The following is a 15,482-nucleotide window of genomic DNA, read 5'->3' as shown; positions in this document are numbered from 1 at the left end:
CGGGTATAGAAGATGGATGGATGTTCTGTCTGAGAGCAGGGTCTAACCCTGGACACGTGCTGATAAACGTTTAAAAAAATGCTGTTTAAGTAGAATTCCTAAACCTTTAATGAACAACGCATCAAATAAAACCAGAAAACTTATTTTAACATCAGTGCCTCCGTCTGAGTGCTTAAATGCGGTTTGATTGTACGTATAAATGAGAACAGTCGTTTGTATTTACGTCGTTGGTATAAAGCTAACCATCTCTTGCGGCTACCTCTTGGCCAGATCGTCGTCGTAAACGAGACCGACTTCTTAATCGACTGGTCTGGTTAAATAAAATAAATAAATTTAAAAAACTTAAATATTTGCTGACTATAAAAAAAGTTTATCAGCAGTTTTTAGATTATCCCCCAGAGGGCAGAAGGCATCCTGAACGGCCTCAGTTCATAGAAACAGCTTTGGGACTGACGAGCTAACAGCTAGTCTGAGAGATATGACAGCTTTTTTCTTAAAACATCTTTATTCCCTCACAGTAATCCACACAACGTTAATTAGGTTTTACACCAACGTCAGCATTTCAGCTGAAACATGAAGACGTTCTCGCTGTCAATAAGATGATGTCACATGGCCCACAAATCCTGGAGCAGCAACCCACTTTGGCCTCGGATCGCCCGCTGACTCATTAATAAAACCAAAAGATGAACTGGACGAAATGTGCGTCTGATTACGTAATAACAACATCTCTGTTTATCGCATGATCCGTTCTTTTCTTCAGTTTTAGACTCCCCATCTGACCGACGACCCTGGGACTCGCCGTCTATTTTTATCCGCCTGCTACAGCAGGATCTGCATCTGTGGGCAGGATCTGCATCCGTGGGATCCCGGTCCCAGCAGGGCACTCGAACTCCTCCACCGCGGTAGGTGGCGGGTCAAGGAGCAGAGAAGCTAAAGTAATTAGTTTGCAGCAGCGTAAAATATCAAAAGAAATACGAGACAAATGAATACCTGAACACTGAGTCGTTTAAAACAGTTGCACCCAGTAACACAGCGGTGTTTGTTGGTGCTGGTTTGGAAGTTAGCCGCTAAAACCAGAACCAAACATGAAAGAATGAAGCTATCTGAAGCCTGTTTGTTAAAGTTTGGCTGTGCAAAAACAAACCAGATGGTTTCCCAGTTTCTCCGACCCTCATCCAGCTCTAACGGTTTTCCTGCAGAGCCGGGAAGGTCGGAGGGAAATCAGGACTAAGCCTGTAAACTGAGCTGTTTCAGAGTAATCAAACTAAAGGGACTCATAAATGCTTCATCCAGCGCTCTGCTTTGACCAGATTAGCCCCTGTAATCTGGTACACGGGATCTGCCTGTGTTCACACACACACACACACACACACACACACACACACACACACACACACACACACACACACACACACACACACACAGGTTCTGTATTCTTTCACTTCTAAGGGAAAAACAAGCTTTTTATTTGTCTCTAAAGCAGAAAGGTCTTATTTCATAAAAGCAGCATCAGTACACAAATAGGCTATTTTTAGCTACTTTAGCTGAATAAAGAAAACCCAAAAACTGAAATGTTCTCGAGGTGCAAAGTGAAGACGTGGCTCCGTTACCAAACACACGTCTGTGGAGTCAGAGACAGCAAACATATGTAAAATAAACGTTTCCTGTTCAGAGTTTTGATTTTTTATCACATTCAAGCACCACAAGGTGACATTTTAAGTGTTGCACGGTTACATGTGTTTTAGTCACACACCCACATGGCTGCAGGAGGCGTTAATGTGCATCGACAGAACGGGTAAAGCTTTTAGCGACGCTAAGAACAGCAAAAGATGTGTAAACAAGTGTCACAACAAATCTATGTTGATATCAACTAAATAAAAGCTCTGAGGAGGATGAAATAGAGGAAAATGTTTAGATTAAAGATTAATGAAGATTAAAAATTCATCTCTGAAAAGTAATCCACTTATTTTGTGGGAAGTGATAAATACATCTTGCTCTCTCACTTCAGTGTTTTGGATCAGAAAACTGATTTTAGTACTAGACTAAATAAAACACGAATAAACAAGGAATTCTGCTTTATTTTCCTAAAGAGGAAAAAAGGAATTTAAAGGTGCATTATGTAAGAAGGGCATCTTGTGGTGAAATGTGGGTACTGCAGTCTATGTATCTGCTCTGAACAGTTGTTTCCAGTTACAGATCAGCACCAGACAAGAAGACGAGTCAAACAATATGCTGATAAATACATTTTCCTATCTGGTGTTGGTGCTCCTGGGTGGTATTTGGCGGGGAGCACTTACTACCCTTATTACGATAATAACATTACAGCATTACAGGAAGTGTAGTTGTTTGCCTTCTTGCTGTTAGCTTGCTGCCATTGTTCTGAACGACTCGTTAAACAAAGTAAAAGGCCACGATTGGCTCATTATTCGCTACAGATACATTTCACTATAATATCCAGCTGGTGGTAATTGAAAAAGTAGCTTGAGATAGCTTTAAAGCTGACTATTAGCTGACAACGTCTAGCCTAGTGAACTAGACCAAATTCTTGCTTTGCAAAGTTTGGTCTAGGCACGCTCCATTGGAACCTCAGCAGCTCCTACCAGGACTCTGACTAGCCAATCACAGCTCTTTAGAGGGGTTTCAAACACATAAAGAGCTGTGATTGGTCCATAATGGTGGGCCAATCATAGTGCTCTATCTGCTTAGTGAACAAATCGCAGAGCTTTATCCGCTTTGTGGGCCAATCAGGGCACTCTATATTCCTGGTGGGTGGGATGATGCAACAGAGTGAAACAAGAGTATGTCACATTCATTGTCCAGTAGCATGCAGAGATCATTTGAAAGACAACGGTAGAACCCGCCCCACAACCGAGAGCCGTCAATGGAGCGTGGCCAGACTAAATAATACATGTATTTAGTCTGGCGTGCCAGGCTAGACAATGTCCCCATTAGCTCAATGTTAGCTTCTAACCTTCTTTACCGCTTTGGCTTCTTAAGGGTACACGAAAGAACTTCTGGGTCTCTCTTTTCACCGGCTAACATACTTTTAACAACAATTTTGTTGAATTACAAATGCCAGTGCAGATTTGGCAACCCTGCGAGCGCGCAGATCGTAAACACAGTCCCTCTTTGGCCATTTTCAAAGGAGATAAACTTGCAACCCCCTGGCCGGCTGAGAATCAAACCTGTTTCCTACATGACTGAGGCATTGTTTCTTACATATTGCACCTTTAAACCAATCAGCCCGGCAAAAAGAGAAACACTTCCGTAGCGCCTTTCTGACAACACGGAGGAAGCTAATCGATGTCATAAAGCAACACGTCGTTTTTAAATAAATCTGCCTTTGATTGTTTTTAAATCCAGGCTGAAGACACGTTTCTATTCTTTAGTTTTAAATCCCTCTCTATAGCAGAACATCTGGATTGAGAATGTCTGACCTTTGACCTGAAACAGGGTTAGGGTCCCTGCTGGAAAACCTCCATTGTGGCTGAATTCAGATTGTTCTTTTATAATAAGTGGGACACAATTCCTCCAGACTGATGCGAGAGACTCATCAGCAGTTAGGAAAACACTTTACTACAACAACTGTGTTGTTAATTTTTACCAGAGTGGAATGGATATTTTTTCATTCCTTAATAAATGACGCTAACCTGAAAACTAGGGTTCTCTTTGGTCCTGAAATGTGACCAAAAAGTATTTTTTCTCTTTCGTGTTTTAAAGAGCGTGAAGAAACACTCGTGGTGGATGAGAATGTTTGTCCACCCTGAGAATTTAGAGCCATCGTGGTTAGAAAAACAAAAACACAAACAGCCACATGGTTGAGTCGTGATGCTGCTGATAAAAGCACTGACAAGAGGGTTATGAGAGGCAATAATGAGGTCAGAGCTTTCTAACCAATAATATTCTTACCAATGCCGTTTTATATCAAGGAAACGATCTTTTATTCATCATTTGTGCCTCATAGTTTTCCCAACGCTTAACAGAGCTGGAGCGCGACACGAACCACAAAGCGTGTGTCGTCTTTAATAAAGATGTAGCACCCTTCAAATGTGCAATATGAAGATAGAAGGGAAATCTGCAGGCGTTTATGGGTTTATGGTTTCAGTTTTCTCCTTTTTTTTCCCTTCCGAAAAGCCGCGTTACGCCACACTGTGCACACGCTACCACCCATGCAGTGTTTGTGTCATGATGACCACTGGCTGCTCTTAGATTCATGAGTTTAATCCCTGGAAGCACTCCAAGCATCCACTTTGCTGCTGTCCTGTCCTCTCAACCAAGCATCAAGCTCTTGCCTATAGCGCGAAACGCACTGAGCCAAAGGGATGTCTGCATTTGGCATCATGCTCCATCAGGAGATCAGCCTGAGAGGAATAACCGCTGCCCTTGACTGCATCATTGCCGCTGAATCGCCACAGTAATTTTTAATTTATTAATTTTTTCTTTGCAGTTTATTTAACAGCCTGTCTCCATTAAATAACAGTAAAAGTAAGCTGCAAGTGCTAATTCTGTCTACTTGTTAAATCCAACTGTGGGTTTTAAGTGCTCGCTGTTTCTTTTACCAGCATAAAGAGATGTGTGTAGAAGCAGCGTTGAGCAGAAAGTCTCCCGGAGAGGCTCATCCTCGTCTTACTTAAGAGGAAAGTGGCATTTATGGGAAATGGGGTTAGACAAGGGACGACGTGAAGGCCGATCTCGGTAAAAACACCTGACAGCGGTGATGCTTCAGGAGCGGCTTTGCAAAAAGTCCTGGCAGGACTCTCGGCCGTTGTGTTTACAGGCATCCATATTTCATTACCGTGCCTCTCACCTTGCCAGAGTCTGTGTGGAAGTGACAGTAACAATAGAGGACACCATGAGCTATGATCACGCTGCCAATCCAGAGGCAGTAAACTAATCCAACCTCAGATCCAGTCGTCCGGGCCCTCGGTTAAACACCAGCTTGCCCTCCAGCAGCAGCTCGTCTCATTTAGGGGTTTCGTTTTTTTTCACCTCACTACAGCTGCTGGTCTGGAGTCGGTGGTTTCCAGTGAGGTTTAACTGTGTTGTTAAACCTCACTGCTACTAGCAGCTAGCACTAGTGGCTAGTAGCTTGCAGCCACTAGCAGCTAGTACTAGTGGCTTGTATCAATAGCAGCAAGCTATCAGACTAGTAGCAGCTAGTACTAGTGGCTTGTATCTATAGCATCAAGCTGCCAGGCTAGTAGCTAGCAGCTAGTACTAGTGGCTTGTATCAATAGCAGCAAGCTATCAGACTAGTAGCAGCTAGTACTAGTGGCTTGTATCTATAGCATCAAGCTGCCAGGCTAGTAGCTAGCAGCTAGTACTAGTGGCTTGTATCAATAGCAGCAAGCTATCAGACTAGTTGCAGCTAGTACTAGTGGCTTGTATCTATAGCAGCAAGCTATCAGGCTAGTAGCTAGCAGCTAGTACTAGTGGCTTGTATCAATAGCAGCAAGCTACCAGGCTAATAACTAGCAGCTAGTACTAGTGGCTAGTATCTTGTAGTTTGCAGCCACTAGCACTTAGTATTAGTGACTAGCATAGATATGTATCTAAACACTATGACTCATCCCCGCTGTTTGCGAATGGGATGGATGCAACGTAGCAACGTGGCGGCTATCTTACCTCAGACAGCTGTCCCCTTTCTTGACATTGGGGTGTATGCTGCAGGAACTATTTAAATAACTCTAACTTGCTCATTTTCAACCGATTTTCAAAAGATTAGATTTGTTATAAACGCCAGAGATGTGTCTATGAAATAGGATGGGTTTGGCCCAGAAATTCCTGATATTTCACTCCAGAAAGCATTTAATCTTTCATAGATAACACATTTAATTGCAAGCTACAAAAACTTAAAGTATACATAACCTATTATTAAATTATATCTATCTATCTATCTATCTATCTATCTATCTATCTATCTATCTATCTATGGTTTGTGAAATGGGATTTGTTTAGAGGTGAGATTTCAAGGTTTTTTTGAGGTTAAGTCCACATTAACAGAACACAGATACAAAATATGCACCCCAACAAATGAGACATCCGACACCCAAATCACATCTGTCAGCCAGAACCGGCCCGCCAGCAGTGAAATTTCACCCAGCAAATAATTTTGTATTTTTACTATTTCTTAAGTTTTGTTTTCTTATTTATTGACTTTCATTTATTAATTATAAGCTCTTTGGAAATGCGTTCTGCGATGGACTGGCTCTATGTCCACGGTGTACCCCGCCTGATTGCCCATTGACCACTGGAGATAGGCACCAGCCCCCCCGCGACCCTACGTGGACAAAGCGGGTTCAGACAATGGATGGATGGAAATGCTTTCTGAAAAAGTTATGAAATAATCAAAAGATAGATTAGGTTAATAAATAAGACAGATGGATTGATCTTGTGAAGGAGATTTTTAATATTCATAAACTCAGATTAACCCATCGGGACCCATTAAATCCAAACAATGTATAGAAGAAGAAGGTAGCAGCAATGGAACAGCAGTTTCTAATTATTTTATTTACATAAAAACAATAAACGGACTGAAAAATGTACAAGTCTAGGTTTTCTTTGCAACAGTTACACATGAAAGGTGATCCCACGTTGTCTCAATTTGTCTCAGCAGCGATTCGAGCATCCGTAGGCTGCACGAAAGTCTGCCATGTTGACCCTCAAACTTCACAATGAATAAAGGTATATTTCTGCAAACATAAATCCAGAAATGTCCTGTTTTAATATATCCCAATATAAGATTTGTGTAATAAACCAAGACGCTTAAAAATCACGGGCAATTTAGCATTGATTTACTTTAAAATAATCGAGTGACTCCCACTGAGGTAAACAGTCAACTTTGTTTTGCTAAGCAGTCCACCCACCATAGCCTCGTCATCTCTAAGCCAAGTTAGACAGCTAATAAATACAGAAACATCCACAAACAGCCACTTCCACAACAAATGGGCTGTCGTAAAGTTGTTATTGGTTTTGTAGAACCACATAAAATATTGATTGTGGTCTCAACCTGAATAACATGCAGATAGCCTAGGCGGGAAACATGGTTCACTGTTAAGCCACTTTCAAAAGCAAAAGCGTTAATTTCAACATGTGCAAGTATGTTGTCTCAAGCCCATATGTTCTAAGGGTTGTAACAAGGCAAACCGCTTGTAAATCCGTTAATATTTCATCGAGTTAAGGGTGTTTTTGTTTAAGCTGATCACTCACCTTCCAGCTGCTACCATTGAGAGCGGAGGGGTCTGTTGTCTGAGGTAAGATGGCCGCCGTTTAGCTACGCCGTCGACTCCCGCTTTCGCCATCTAGTGTTTATATACATATATATATATACATATCTATGGTGACTAGTATCTATAGCAGCAAGCTACTAGGCTAGTGGCTAGCAGCTAGTGGCTAATGACTAGCAGTAGTGGCTATGACTAGCAGCTAGCAGCTAAACATAATGGGGCTCATTTGGACCAACCCAACTCGATGTGGCAATTGAATAAAATGCGTAAAATTACATTTTTATTTATGGTTTTAAAAAATGTACTTTATTGATAGAGTGTCGATGTGTTTGATTAAAAGCTAAGACGTTTGTAGCTCACAGATTGGGGAGCAGAAAAATACTACTAATAATCTGGTCACAGAATCAGTTTTAATGACACATTCATTTTAAATTGCAAACATTAACTATGGAAATTTAACCATTTGAAACAGTAGATGAAGGGATTTTTTCTCAAAAGGGGCAGAATGATGGCTGAGGAGTTACAGGCCAGATGTGTTGCTTCAGCTAGAGACAAATAAGCAAAAGTCTACATCACAGATTAATATCATACATCTAATTAGCTTGTGTGTTAAGCAAACCGTCTTCATCACATGTTTCATGTTCCGGGTGAGAGCCTCGCTGTGGCGAAACGCTTAAAAGGGTGAATCAATACATCTCTCCTTTTAGACACATAAAGAATCCCAGAAAAAGATCAATATGCTACAGCAAAGTGAACAAGGGAGCAGAGAGGAGTCAGGCACCCAAGCAACCCGCATCCGAGTTATCACACATGCCTTTAAGAGGAACCAAATACGGTGTTGTTCTTTGGGGAACAGATACGTTTTTATCAACTCCGTTTCTCGACTCCCGGGAGAAATAAACACTCGTTTGTGTCGCTCTGCTCGGGAAGAATCTGCAGCATAAAAATCCACACAGCAGCGACTTTCCTCCAGCGTGAAGGGGAACTCCTGCCTCAGTCAATCAGCTGAGACAAACCAACACTTAACATGAGGAATTAATTCAGGCGTGCTTACAGCAGAAACGTCGCACATTGTGTTCTTGTCTTAGTTTTTCTGAATCAGAGCTCTGTTTCTAATAGCTCGCAGTTAAAACAGCTGATGGTCACAAGCTTCCCAGCATGGTAATCAATCTCACATAGCTACTTGATAAACATTTTTCTGTTCATCACCAAAAATAAGATAAGAAAAGACTTTCCTGGAATGAGAAAGCTGCTAAAGCTGCAAACGTAGCTAAAGTAAAAGCAGGAACAAACGGTGGATTAAGACAAGCCGAACTGAAGCAGATCAACATTTAAGTTGGAAAATCTCATTTCCCCACATCACCACTGAAAGAAAATTTGAAACACTTATGTCACCTTTTCTTGCCAAAGTTATGGCTGAAAATAAGTCCAGAGCGAACCGTTAGCGGGCTTTTCACACCCTGGGTGCCTCGGTGCTCCTCTAATGATGGTGGAACACGTAACGTGATCTTTAGTACATGCAAGAGGAGTACGGTAACTGCTGTGTGAAGTCTCTGCAGAGTGCAATTAGGGCTCCAACGAAGGCTCCTGCTTAGCGATCTGCTGTGAAGCAGAACTGGACCAGAACAATATGCACAGGTGCAAAACGCAGCTGCTGATAGTGTTTGGTTGCAGGGAAATTGTGAGTGTTGAAGGTGTCAAAGGACTCTGGAGGTGAACTGTGGTCAGTCCAGAGAAACAAGTGATAAAAATGTTCCAAGGGTGAATTTCTCTCAAAGCAAGACCGTGACTTATCATTAAAAGTTTAAAAGCAACAGAACACACCTCTACCCGGTTCTGATCAGCAGGTTTCTTTCCTTCTCCACATGCTGCTGAAATTACGATGTCGGTCACTGTGCTGACGAATGTTAACGGCTTTGATATGAACTTAGAAATCGGTTACACGATAACCAGAAGGCTGTTTGTGATACAGAGGATTTTTATTGCTAGCTGCTGAAAGGCTGGGTTACTTTTACTGATACTTTTCCATCAGCACCTACCGCCCATGCAGCGAGACTCCACGGGGTTCAGAGGGTTTCCCATTACAACTGAGTGACGTCTGGGTGGGGTTGTGGGTGGCACCCGGAGTCCAAAGAGTAGCACGAGGTGATCTGTACGCAACGCTAAAACCCAACACAACGCAACAACGGTGAAGGTGGCAGAACATTCTGCTCAGTCGGTGGCTTTTTGTCAAACTGCTGCAAATGGCAACGTTGGAATACGAGGTGATGTAGTTCAAGCGAGGTGGAACACTGGAGAAACCACTGACTCCGCCCCCTAGTCTATTAGAGACCAACAGTCCTCTGATGTAGAATTTCTGACCCGGTTTGGCAAGCTTGGAATCAGACTGAAGCAGGTACTAAACAAGGGCAGCAACCTGGTACCGGTTACTAGTGGAAATGCCTTGGAACCGCGCTAAAGGCTTGTAATCACTACTGTTTGTCTCAGCCCAGTTCAAGATGGCTACCACACCTAGTCACTCATTATCTATACTGCTTATTCCTCATGTAGGGGGTGTTTCTCAATGCCAAGGAACCTCGCCTTGATGTCTTGGCCCCGCCCGCCTAGGAGATACGTCATCAGGAACCGCCAAGACGTGTTCCAGTGTTCATGTTCTACCAAGGCGTGTGTTCTCCGTTAGTTAGCCGTTTAGCTAGCTGAGCAAGGATACACGGGAGGTGTCTTGTAGCCTAGCCTTGGTCAAACATTACCCAGAATACACCGCGGTATTTTTAAAAGGACGGCGGATCAGAAGCCGGCAGCTACTTTGGGGACAATTTTCAAGTTTAAAAGTAAGTCAGCTAATTTAAAATGTTTTTATTAGATCCAAAGAAGTTATCTATGGTTGGTTAGTTGCTTAGTAGTTGCAGCTTCGGTGGCTAGCAGGTAGTAACTCACTTATATATTTAATTTAATAAACATATGCACAATTTAAAATGTAAAAGACTCGTTATATATTTAGATTGAAACTAATACATGTAAAAAATAACGTTATCTCCCGTGTCACGAGAACGTGACCGCCGTGGAAGCCGCGGTCACGTGATGCAAGTCTGTTCCATTTAACCGTTTTCTTTGACCAAGGAAGGACAGTGTCCTCGTAAGCAAGGCGCCTGGCCTCGCAAGACATCGCCTCGCAAGGCCAGGCGCCTTGACATTGAGAAACACCCAGGGTCTTAGGGAAGCTAGTGTCCGACTGAACTGGTCACTGGATGAGAAACGAGGGACACCCTGAACGTGTCTCCAGTCCACCACAGAGACAACCAGACGGAGGGACACATTAGAGTCTCCAGGAAACCCAACGAGTGTTTTTGGTCTGTGGGGAAAACCTGGAGTACTTAGAAGAAACCAGAATTCAGATTACGTGCAGAAAGGTCACACCTGCACCCGCAGCAGGGTGAACCATGCTGGCGTCACGTCAAGACCACAACTCCATCACACCATCAGCATTGAGCTAGCAAGGTGTGGTATTGTCTACTAGTGCCTGTGTGCATCCTAATGCGGCCTGAGACAGTTGTCCAGGTGTAGTGCAGGAGATGAAGAGCAGCGTTGGCGCGAGTTCATCATTAAACTCAAAGGGCTCAGCTAGCTCTTTGCCAACTTTGTAGGAGTTATTTAACACGCCTTACAGTATGGTCTAGTGTCTCCACATACATGCTGGTTGTTATGCTTTAATAGGACGCTGGCGTGGCCACCTAGGCATCCACTGAAGCCAATTAAAGCGCGGATCTGCATGCTAACACGGAGACGGCTTTCCGCACACACTCCTACTTTAGCAAAACAGATAAGGTCTTCGCTCTTGTGTTGCTCCGCCATGCGTACACGCTGCATATGAAGATGTAACTTCCTGTGGTAATTCCCAATAATGAGATGACCTTTAGCAGTTCCCAAAGAACACTTCCCAGCATCAGCAGGAAATGACTTCTGAATAGTGCTGCACATTTTCTTAAATACGTTTTCTTTTTCTGAGGAAAAAAGGCTCACAAGGCGGGGATTATGGTCTGTCTTTAGACGGTTTATTTTTTCACATCCAGCACCAAACTGTTGTGATTACTTTCCATTTACTGGAGACCGGCGCTGTGTGTGTGTGTGTGTGTGTGTGTGTGTGTGTGGTGCAGAGTAATAACCAACTCCTCCTAACCTCGTGCAGACTTTCTGACAGAGTGCAACAGTCGGCATAATTCTCCCCTGACAGAACGGCGGCCACGCCTCATGCTGATCAGCAGATTACTCAATGGGAATAATTTAAGGGATTTCTCAGCAGCTCCTTTCAGCCCCAAAGGCTAATTTATCCCAGATCATATGCATGTCGCTGCCAAACATTTCCACCCCTCACAAAGAAATATCGCAAAGACGTGACTTTTTTTTTCCCAAATGAGTCATCGACTGAAGCAAATCATCTGACTTTAATAGACGGGTTTATTGAAAAGCCAATAGCGGAGCATAAAAACGTCTCGACTGCTCACCAGGAGCGCTGGTTTTAAGGGAGGTTGCCACTTTGAGCCAGTTCAGCTGTGCTGGAAAGTAAATCACACACAAGCCTTTGAAAGGGATTTGAAACGGCAGCTGGAGCTGCGGTGGAGGACGTCCTAAATGGGCCCAACTTTGGGCCGTCGTCGCAGCACGACGGGACGCCATCAGACATGTTTGCATCCACGTTTATTAGCATACAGCCACAGCTTTTGGCCATTAACCCACCCCCCTCCCTCACTAAAGCTGCTTCCACATTTTTAATATCGGGCCGCGACGTCTGGGCATGCTCAAGCCGTCCTCTGACAGAGAAAAATCGCTCTCTCCCGTTGCAGTGTCGCTGCACATGAACCGGTGGCGCTCTGACGCTAACGGGGGAGGATGAGAACGCAGACGGGGGGGGCAATAGTCACACCTTTAAAGATTTCTGTTACTCACTTCTCCAGATTTGGCAGCAAATGTAAAAAGTGTCCCGCTAAACGGTGATAATTCTCATGGAGTCATTGGAGGTGAGAGGGAGTGCTCTGAGCATTTCTGCAGAGGTCTCAATGGCTTCATGCATATGTAGAGGCATGGATTCAGCAGTTTGCAATTTAAGGTGATATTCAAAGCCTCACAGTGTCTTCTGTGCAGATATACAGCTTTGCAGGTTTCTCTGGTAATTGGTGCTAACATCTGAGGAATATGTAGGCATACAGCATCTAAGATACAGCTCGCTTTCTGCAACAAAGGGGGAAAATGACTTCTATCACAGCTTCCAGGAATGAAACGGAATATTAAAAATTCAGGATTAGCATTTTAACGTCGTATTCAGGCACGGCGGATAAATGGACACAGACTGCAGGAGATTAGTCGCTCCTTTTGGGTCGCCAGATCATCCCGGCACGCCGGGAGATAGGAGGCGCCACGGCGACCATTGGTGAAGTAACATACAGGAAAAAAAAGGTGTACATTTTGATGGCATCATAAATCACGAGGCCTGTGGCAGCAGCCCAGTTGTGCTGCGAGGGCAGATTGAAGGTGGCGTCATCCCTCCTCAGAAGTCCCCTGGCTGCGTCTGGAGAGGGAAGTGGAACCAGAACACGACTGGTGCTTTTAATCATCAATCAGTGGGAAAAGATGGAAGTTATGGTCACGTTCTGGTGGATTCATCCCTTTCTTCCTGTTTTTGATGCCAATCTGAGCGACACACGGTCCCAGAGAGTTGCTCTCTGGGAGGAAGTCTACAGCCTTTCAGAGTAAGAGCGAGAGTGTGTGGGTTGGGTGGAAATCATCTTCATCCTGACAGTCCTCAGGCTTAGTGCTCACCACAGATGCGGTCATCCCGAGCTTCAGCTCCAGGGAGCGAGGACAGAGACAGGAGGAAGAGGGGGCGGCCCCGGTGGCTTTTCCTCCTCTCTGGTGCTGCTCATCCTCCACGCCCACGCCAACAGCAGGAGGGATTAACCACAGATGGACTCGGACGGGCCCTCCTATGCTGCTGTGTGTTCATCAGAACCCCGCTTCAGCTAGCGGACGTGAGCTCAGTGGCGCGCTAATCTGCCTGCTGTAGGAGTTAGAAAGAGGAAAAATGTGACGTGATAAATTGAAAGAAGAGGGAAGAAAAAGTGCCTCTCGTCCTCTTTTGCATGATTTGGTTCCTATTAGCGACGTCATTCAGCGGGTCCCCCCCTCCCCCCAATGATAATTTGGAAATCTGGGGTTGCGGCGCTAATCCAGCAGCATTACACTTTACCGAGGGATTACTGAGTGACAACTTCAAGTGAAACGAAAGATGTAAGGGCCTCTTAAGCCGTGTTCCTATTAAAAGCCACAGCGCGGCGTGACACTGTGGCAGGCTTCATTGCACACTTGCCAACTAGTTGGGGATATATATCCCCCGATAAACGCTCCGACGCTCGTAGGGATTTCATCCCCTTTTCACTGATTTATCATTTTATGTCTCCAACTTCTGCATCCGGCCGTTTTTAATTAACTTTTCTGCGAAGGGCTGTTTTGGATGCTTTGGTGGAGAAAGCTTTCAGCGAGTCAGCGGCTCCGAGGCTGTCCAGGTGACGACGGCCGGGGGTTTAATGAGCGCCGCTTTCCTCCATCCGCCTTCTACTCTCTCAGGTGTTTGTGGAAATTAAAGCACATTAAATCGTAAATCCAATTATTGCAATTAAGGTTTTGTTTTTATAGCTTCACCGTAATATTAGCTTTATAATTACACTCGCCTCACTTAAAGCGATTGCAGCTTGGCGACAACACAGTCCAGCCAATCACAAAGCGCCGCGGTCGTTGGTGTGGAAAAGGGAGCGAGACTCTCTAAAATAAAGACTCTCTCTCCTGTCAGGAGAACAGAAACAGCTCTGAGATATTTAAAGGCAGCACGCTTACAAATAAGACCTTGAACGCAACGTTTTTAAAGGCCAACCGAGACCAAAAACTATTTGAGTGCTTTCTTCCTCCATTCATCTGCAGAAGATTCTGGTTTCACTATCGAGTTTGAGTTTTATTAAAATCCAAGGCCCGACATTCATCGAGGAAATAAATGTTGCCTTTCATACCAGAGTTTTAGACCGGAATCCCCTGATGAGGAGAAAAGACGGAATTTCACGTATTTATTTATTTATTTAGCTTTTTAGACTTCAGTCGTTGGATCAGGATGAACCCTGGTTTCCTCCTTCTGGAGGTTGGATGGGGAAGAGCACTTTTGAGATGTCTCTCTGGCCTGGGAACACCTGGGATCCTCCAGGAGAAGCTGGAGAGTGACAGGAGAGAGGGAAGTTTTCCCGTTTCATCCATGACACGGCCTCAGAAAGGTGGAAGGTGAGGGATGGGTGGGTAGGTGGATGGATGGATGGACAGATTTATGGATTGATGGATGAATAACTGGACAATGGATGAATGAATGAATGGATGGATGGATGGATTTATAAGTAGATGGTTGGATGAATGATGGCTAGATGGATGAACTAATGGATGGATTAGGAATGTATGGATGAAGAAAATGAATGAATGGATAATGGATGGATGGGTTATTGGATGGATGCATAAGTGGATGGATGAACAAACAAATGAATGAATATATGGATGGATTGATAAGTGGATGGATTGATGGATGGATGAATTGATGGATGCATGGAAAAGTGAATGATGGGTAGATGAATAAGTGCATGAATGGATGAATAGATGGATTCATGGATGAATGAATGATGGATGACTGAATGATCCATTTGTACTTCCTAGTTTGCTACAGTGATTATTTCTGGAAACAACAGCAGCAGCTGTGACCTTTGACCCCCGGCGTCTCCACACACTGATGCTGCAGAGCTCCGAGAACGTTTCTGAGCCCTGAGAAGATCACAGAGGGACACGGGAGACTCGAATCCCCTCTAAAAGGTGTTACGTGCGTCTCCCACACTGACCTGGATTCGCTGTCGGTTCAGGAAGCATCGCTGTCCTCCTCTGCCTGCAGACCGCGTCTCACGAGACGGGACAAAGTAACTGTTCAATCCCAGGTAATTAGCTTCACCACGACCCAGGGAGCGCTTGCACCAGGCGCCGCAATCCTTTAAGCACAACACCGCATTAGTCATATCCCACAAGGCCTTGCAAATGGCAGGACAAAAACAAAAGCATTCAGGGGACTCATTCTGCCCGTGTAATCGTCCACAAACACAGGAAACGCATCCATTAGCCGGAATCAGAGCAACGGGGCCGGTTTTATAGAGACAGAACAAAAAGCATCATTCTGCTTCATCACTT

Source organism: Nothobranchius furzeri, chromosome 7, assembly GCF_043380555.1.
Source record: "Nothobranchius furzeri strain GRZ-AD chromosome 7, NfurGRZ-RIMD1, whole genome shotgun sequence".
NCBI lineage: Eukaryota > Metazoa > Chordata > Actinopteri > Cyprinodontiformes > Nothobranchiidae > Nothobranchius > Nothobranchius furzeri.
Note: the sequence above shows the minus strand (reverse complement) of the source record.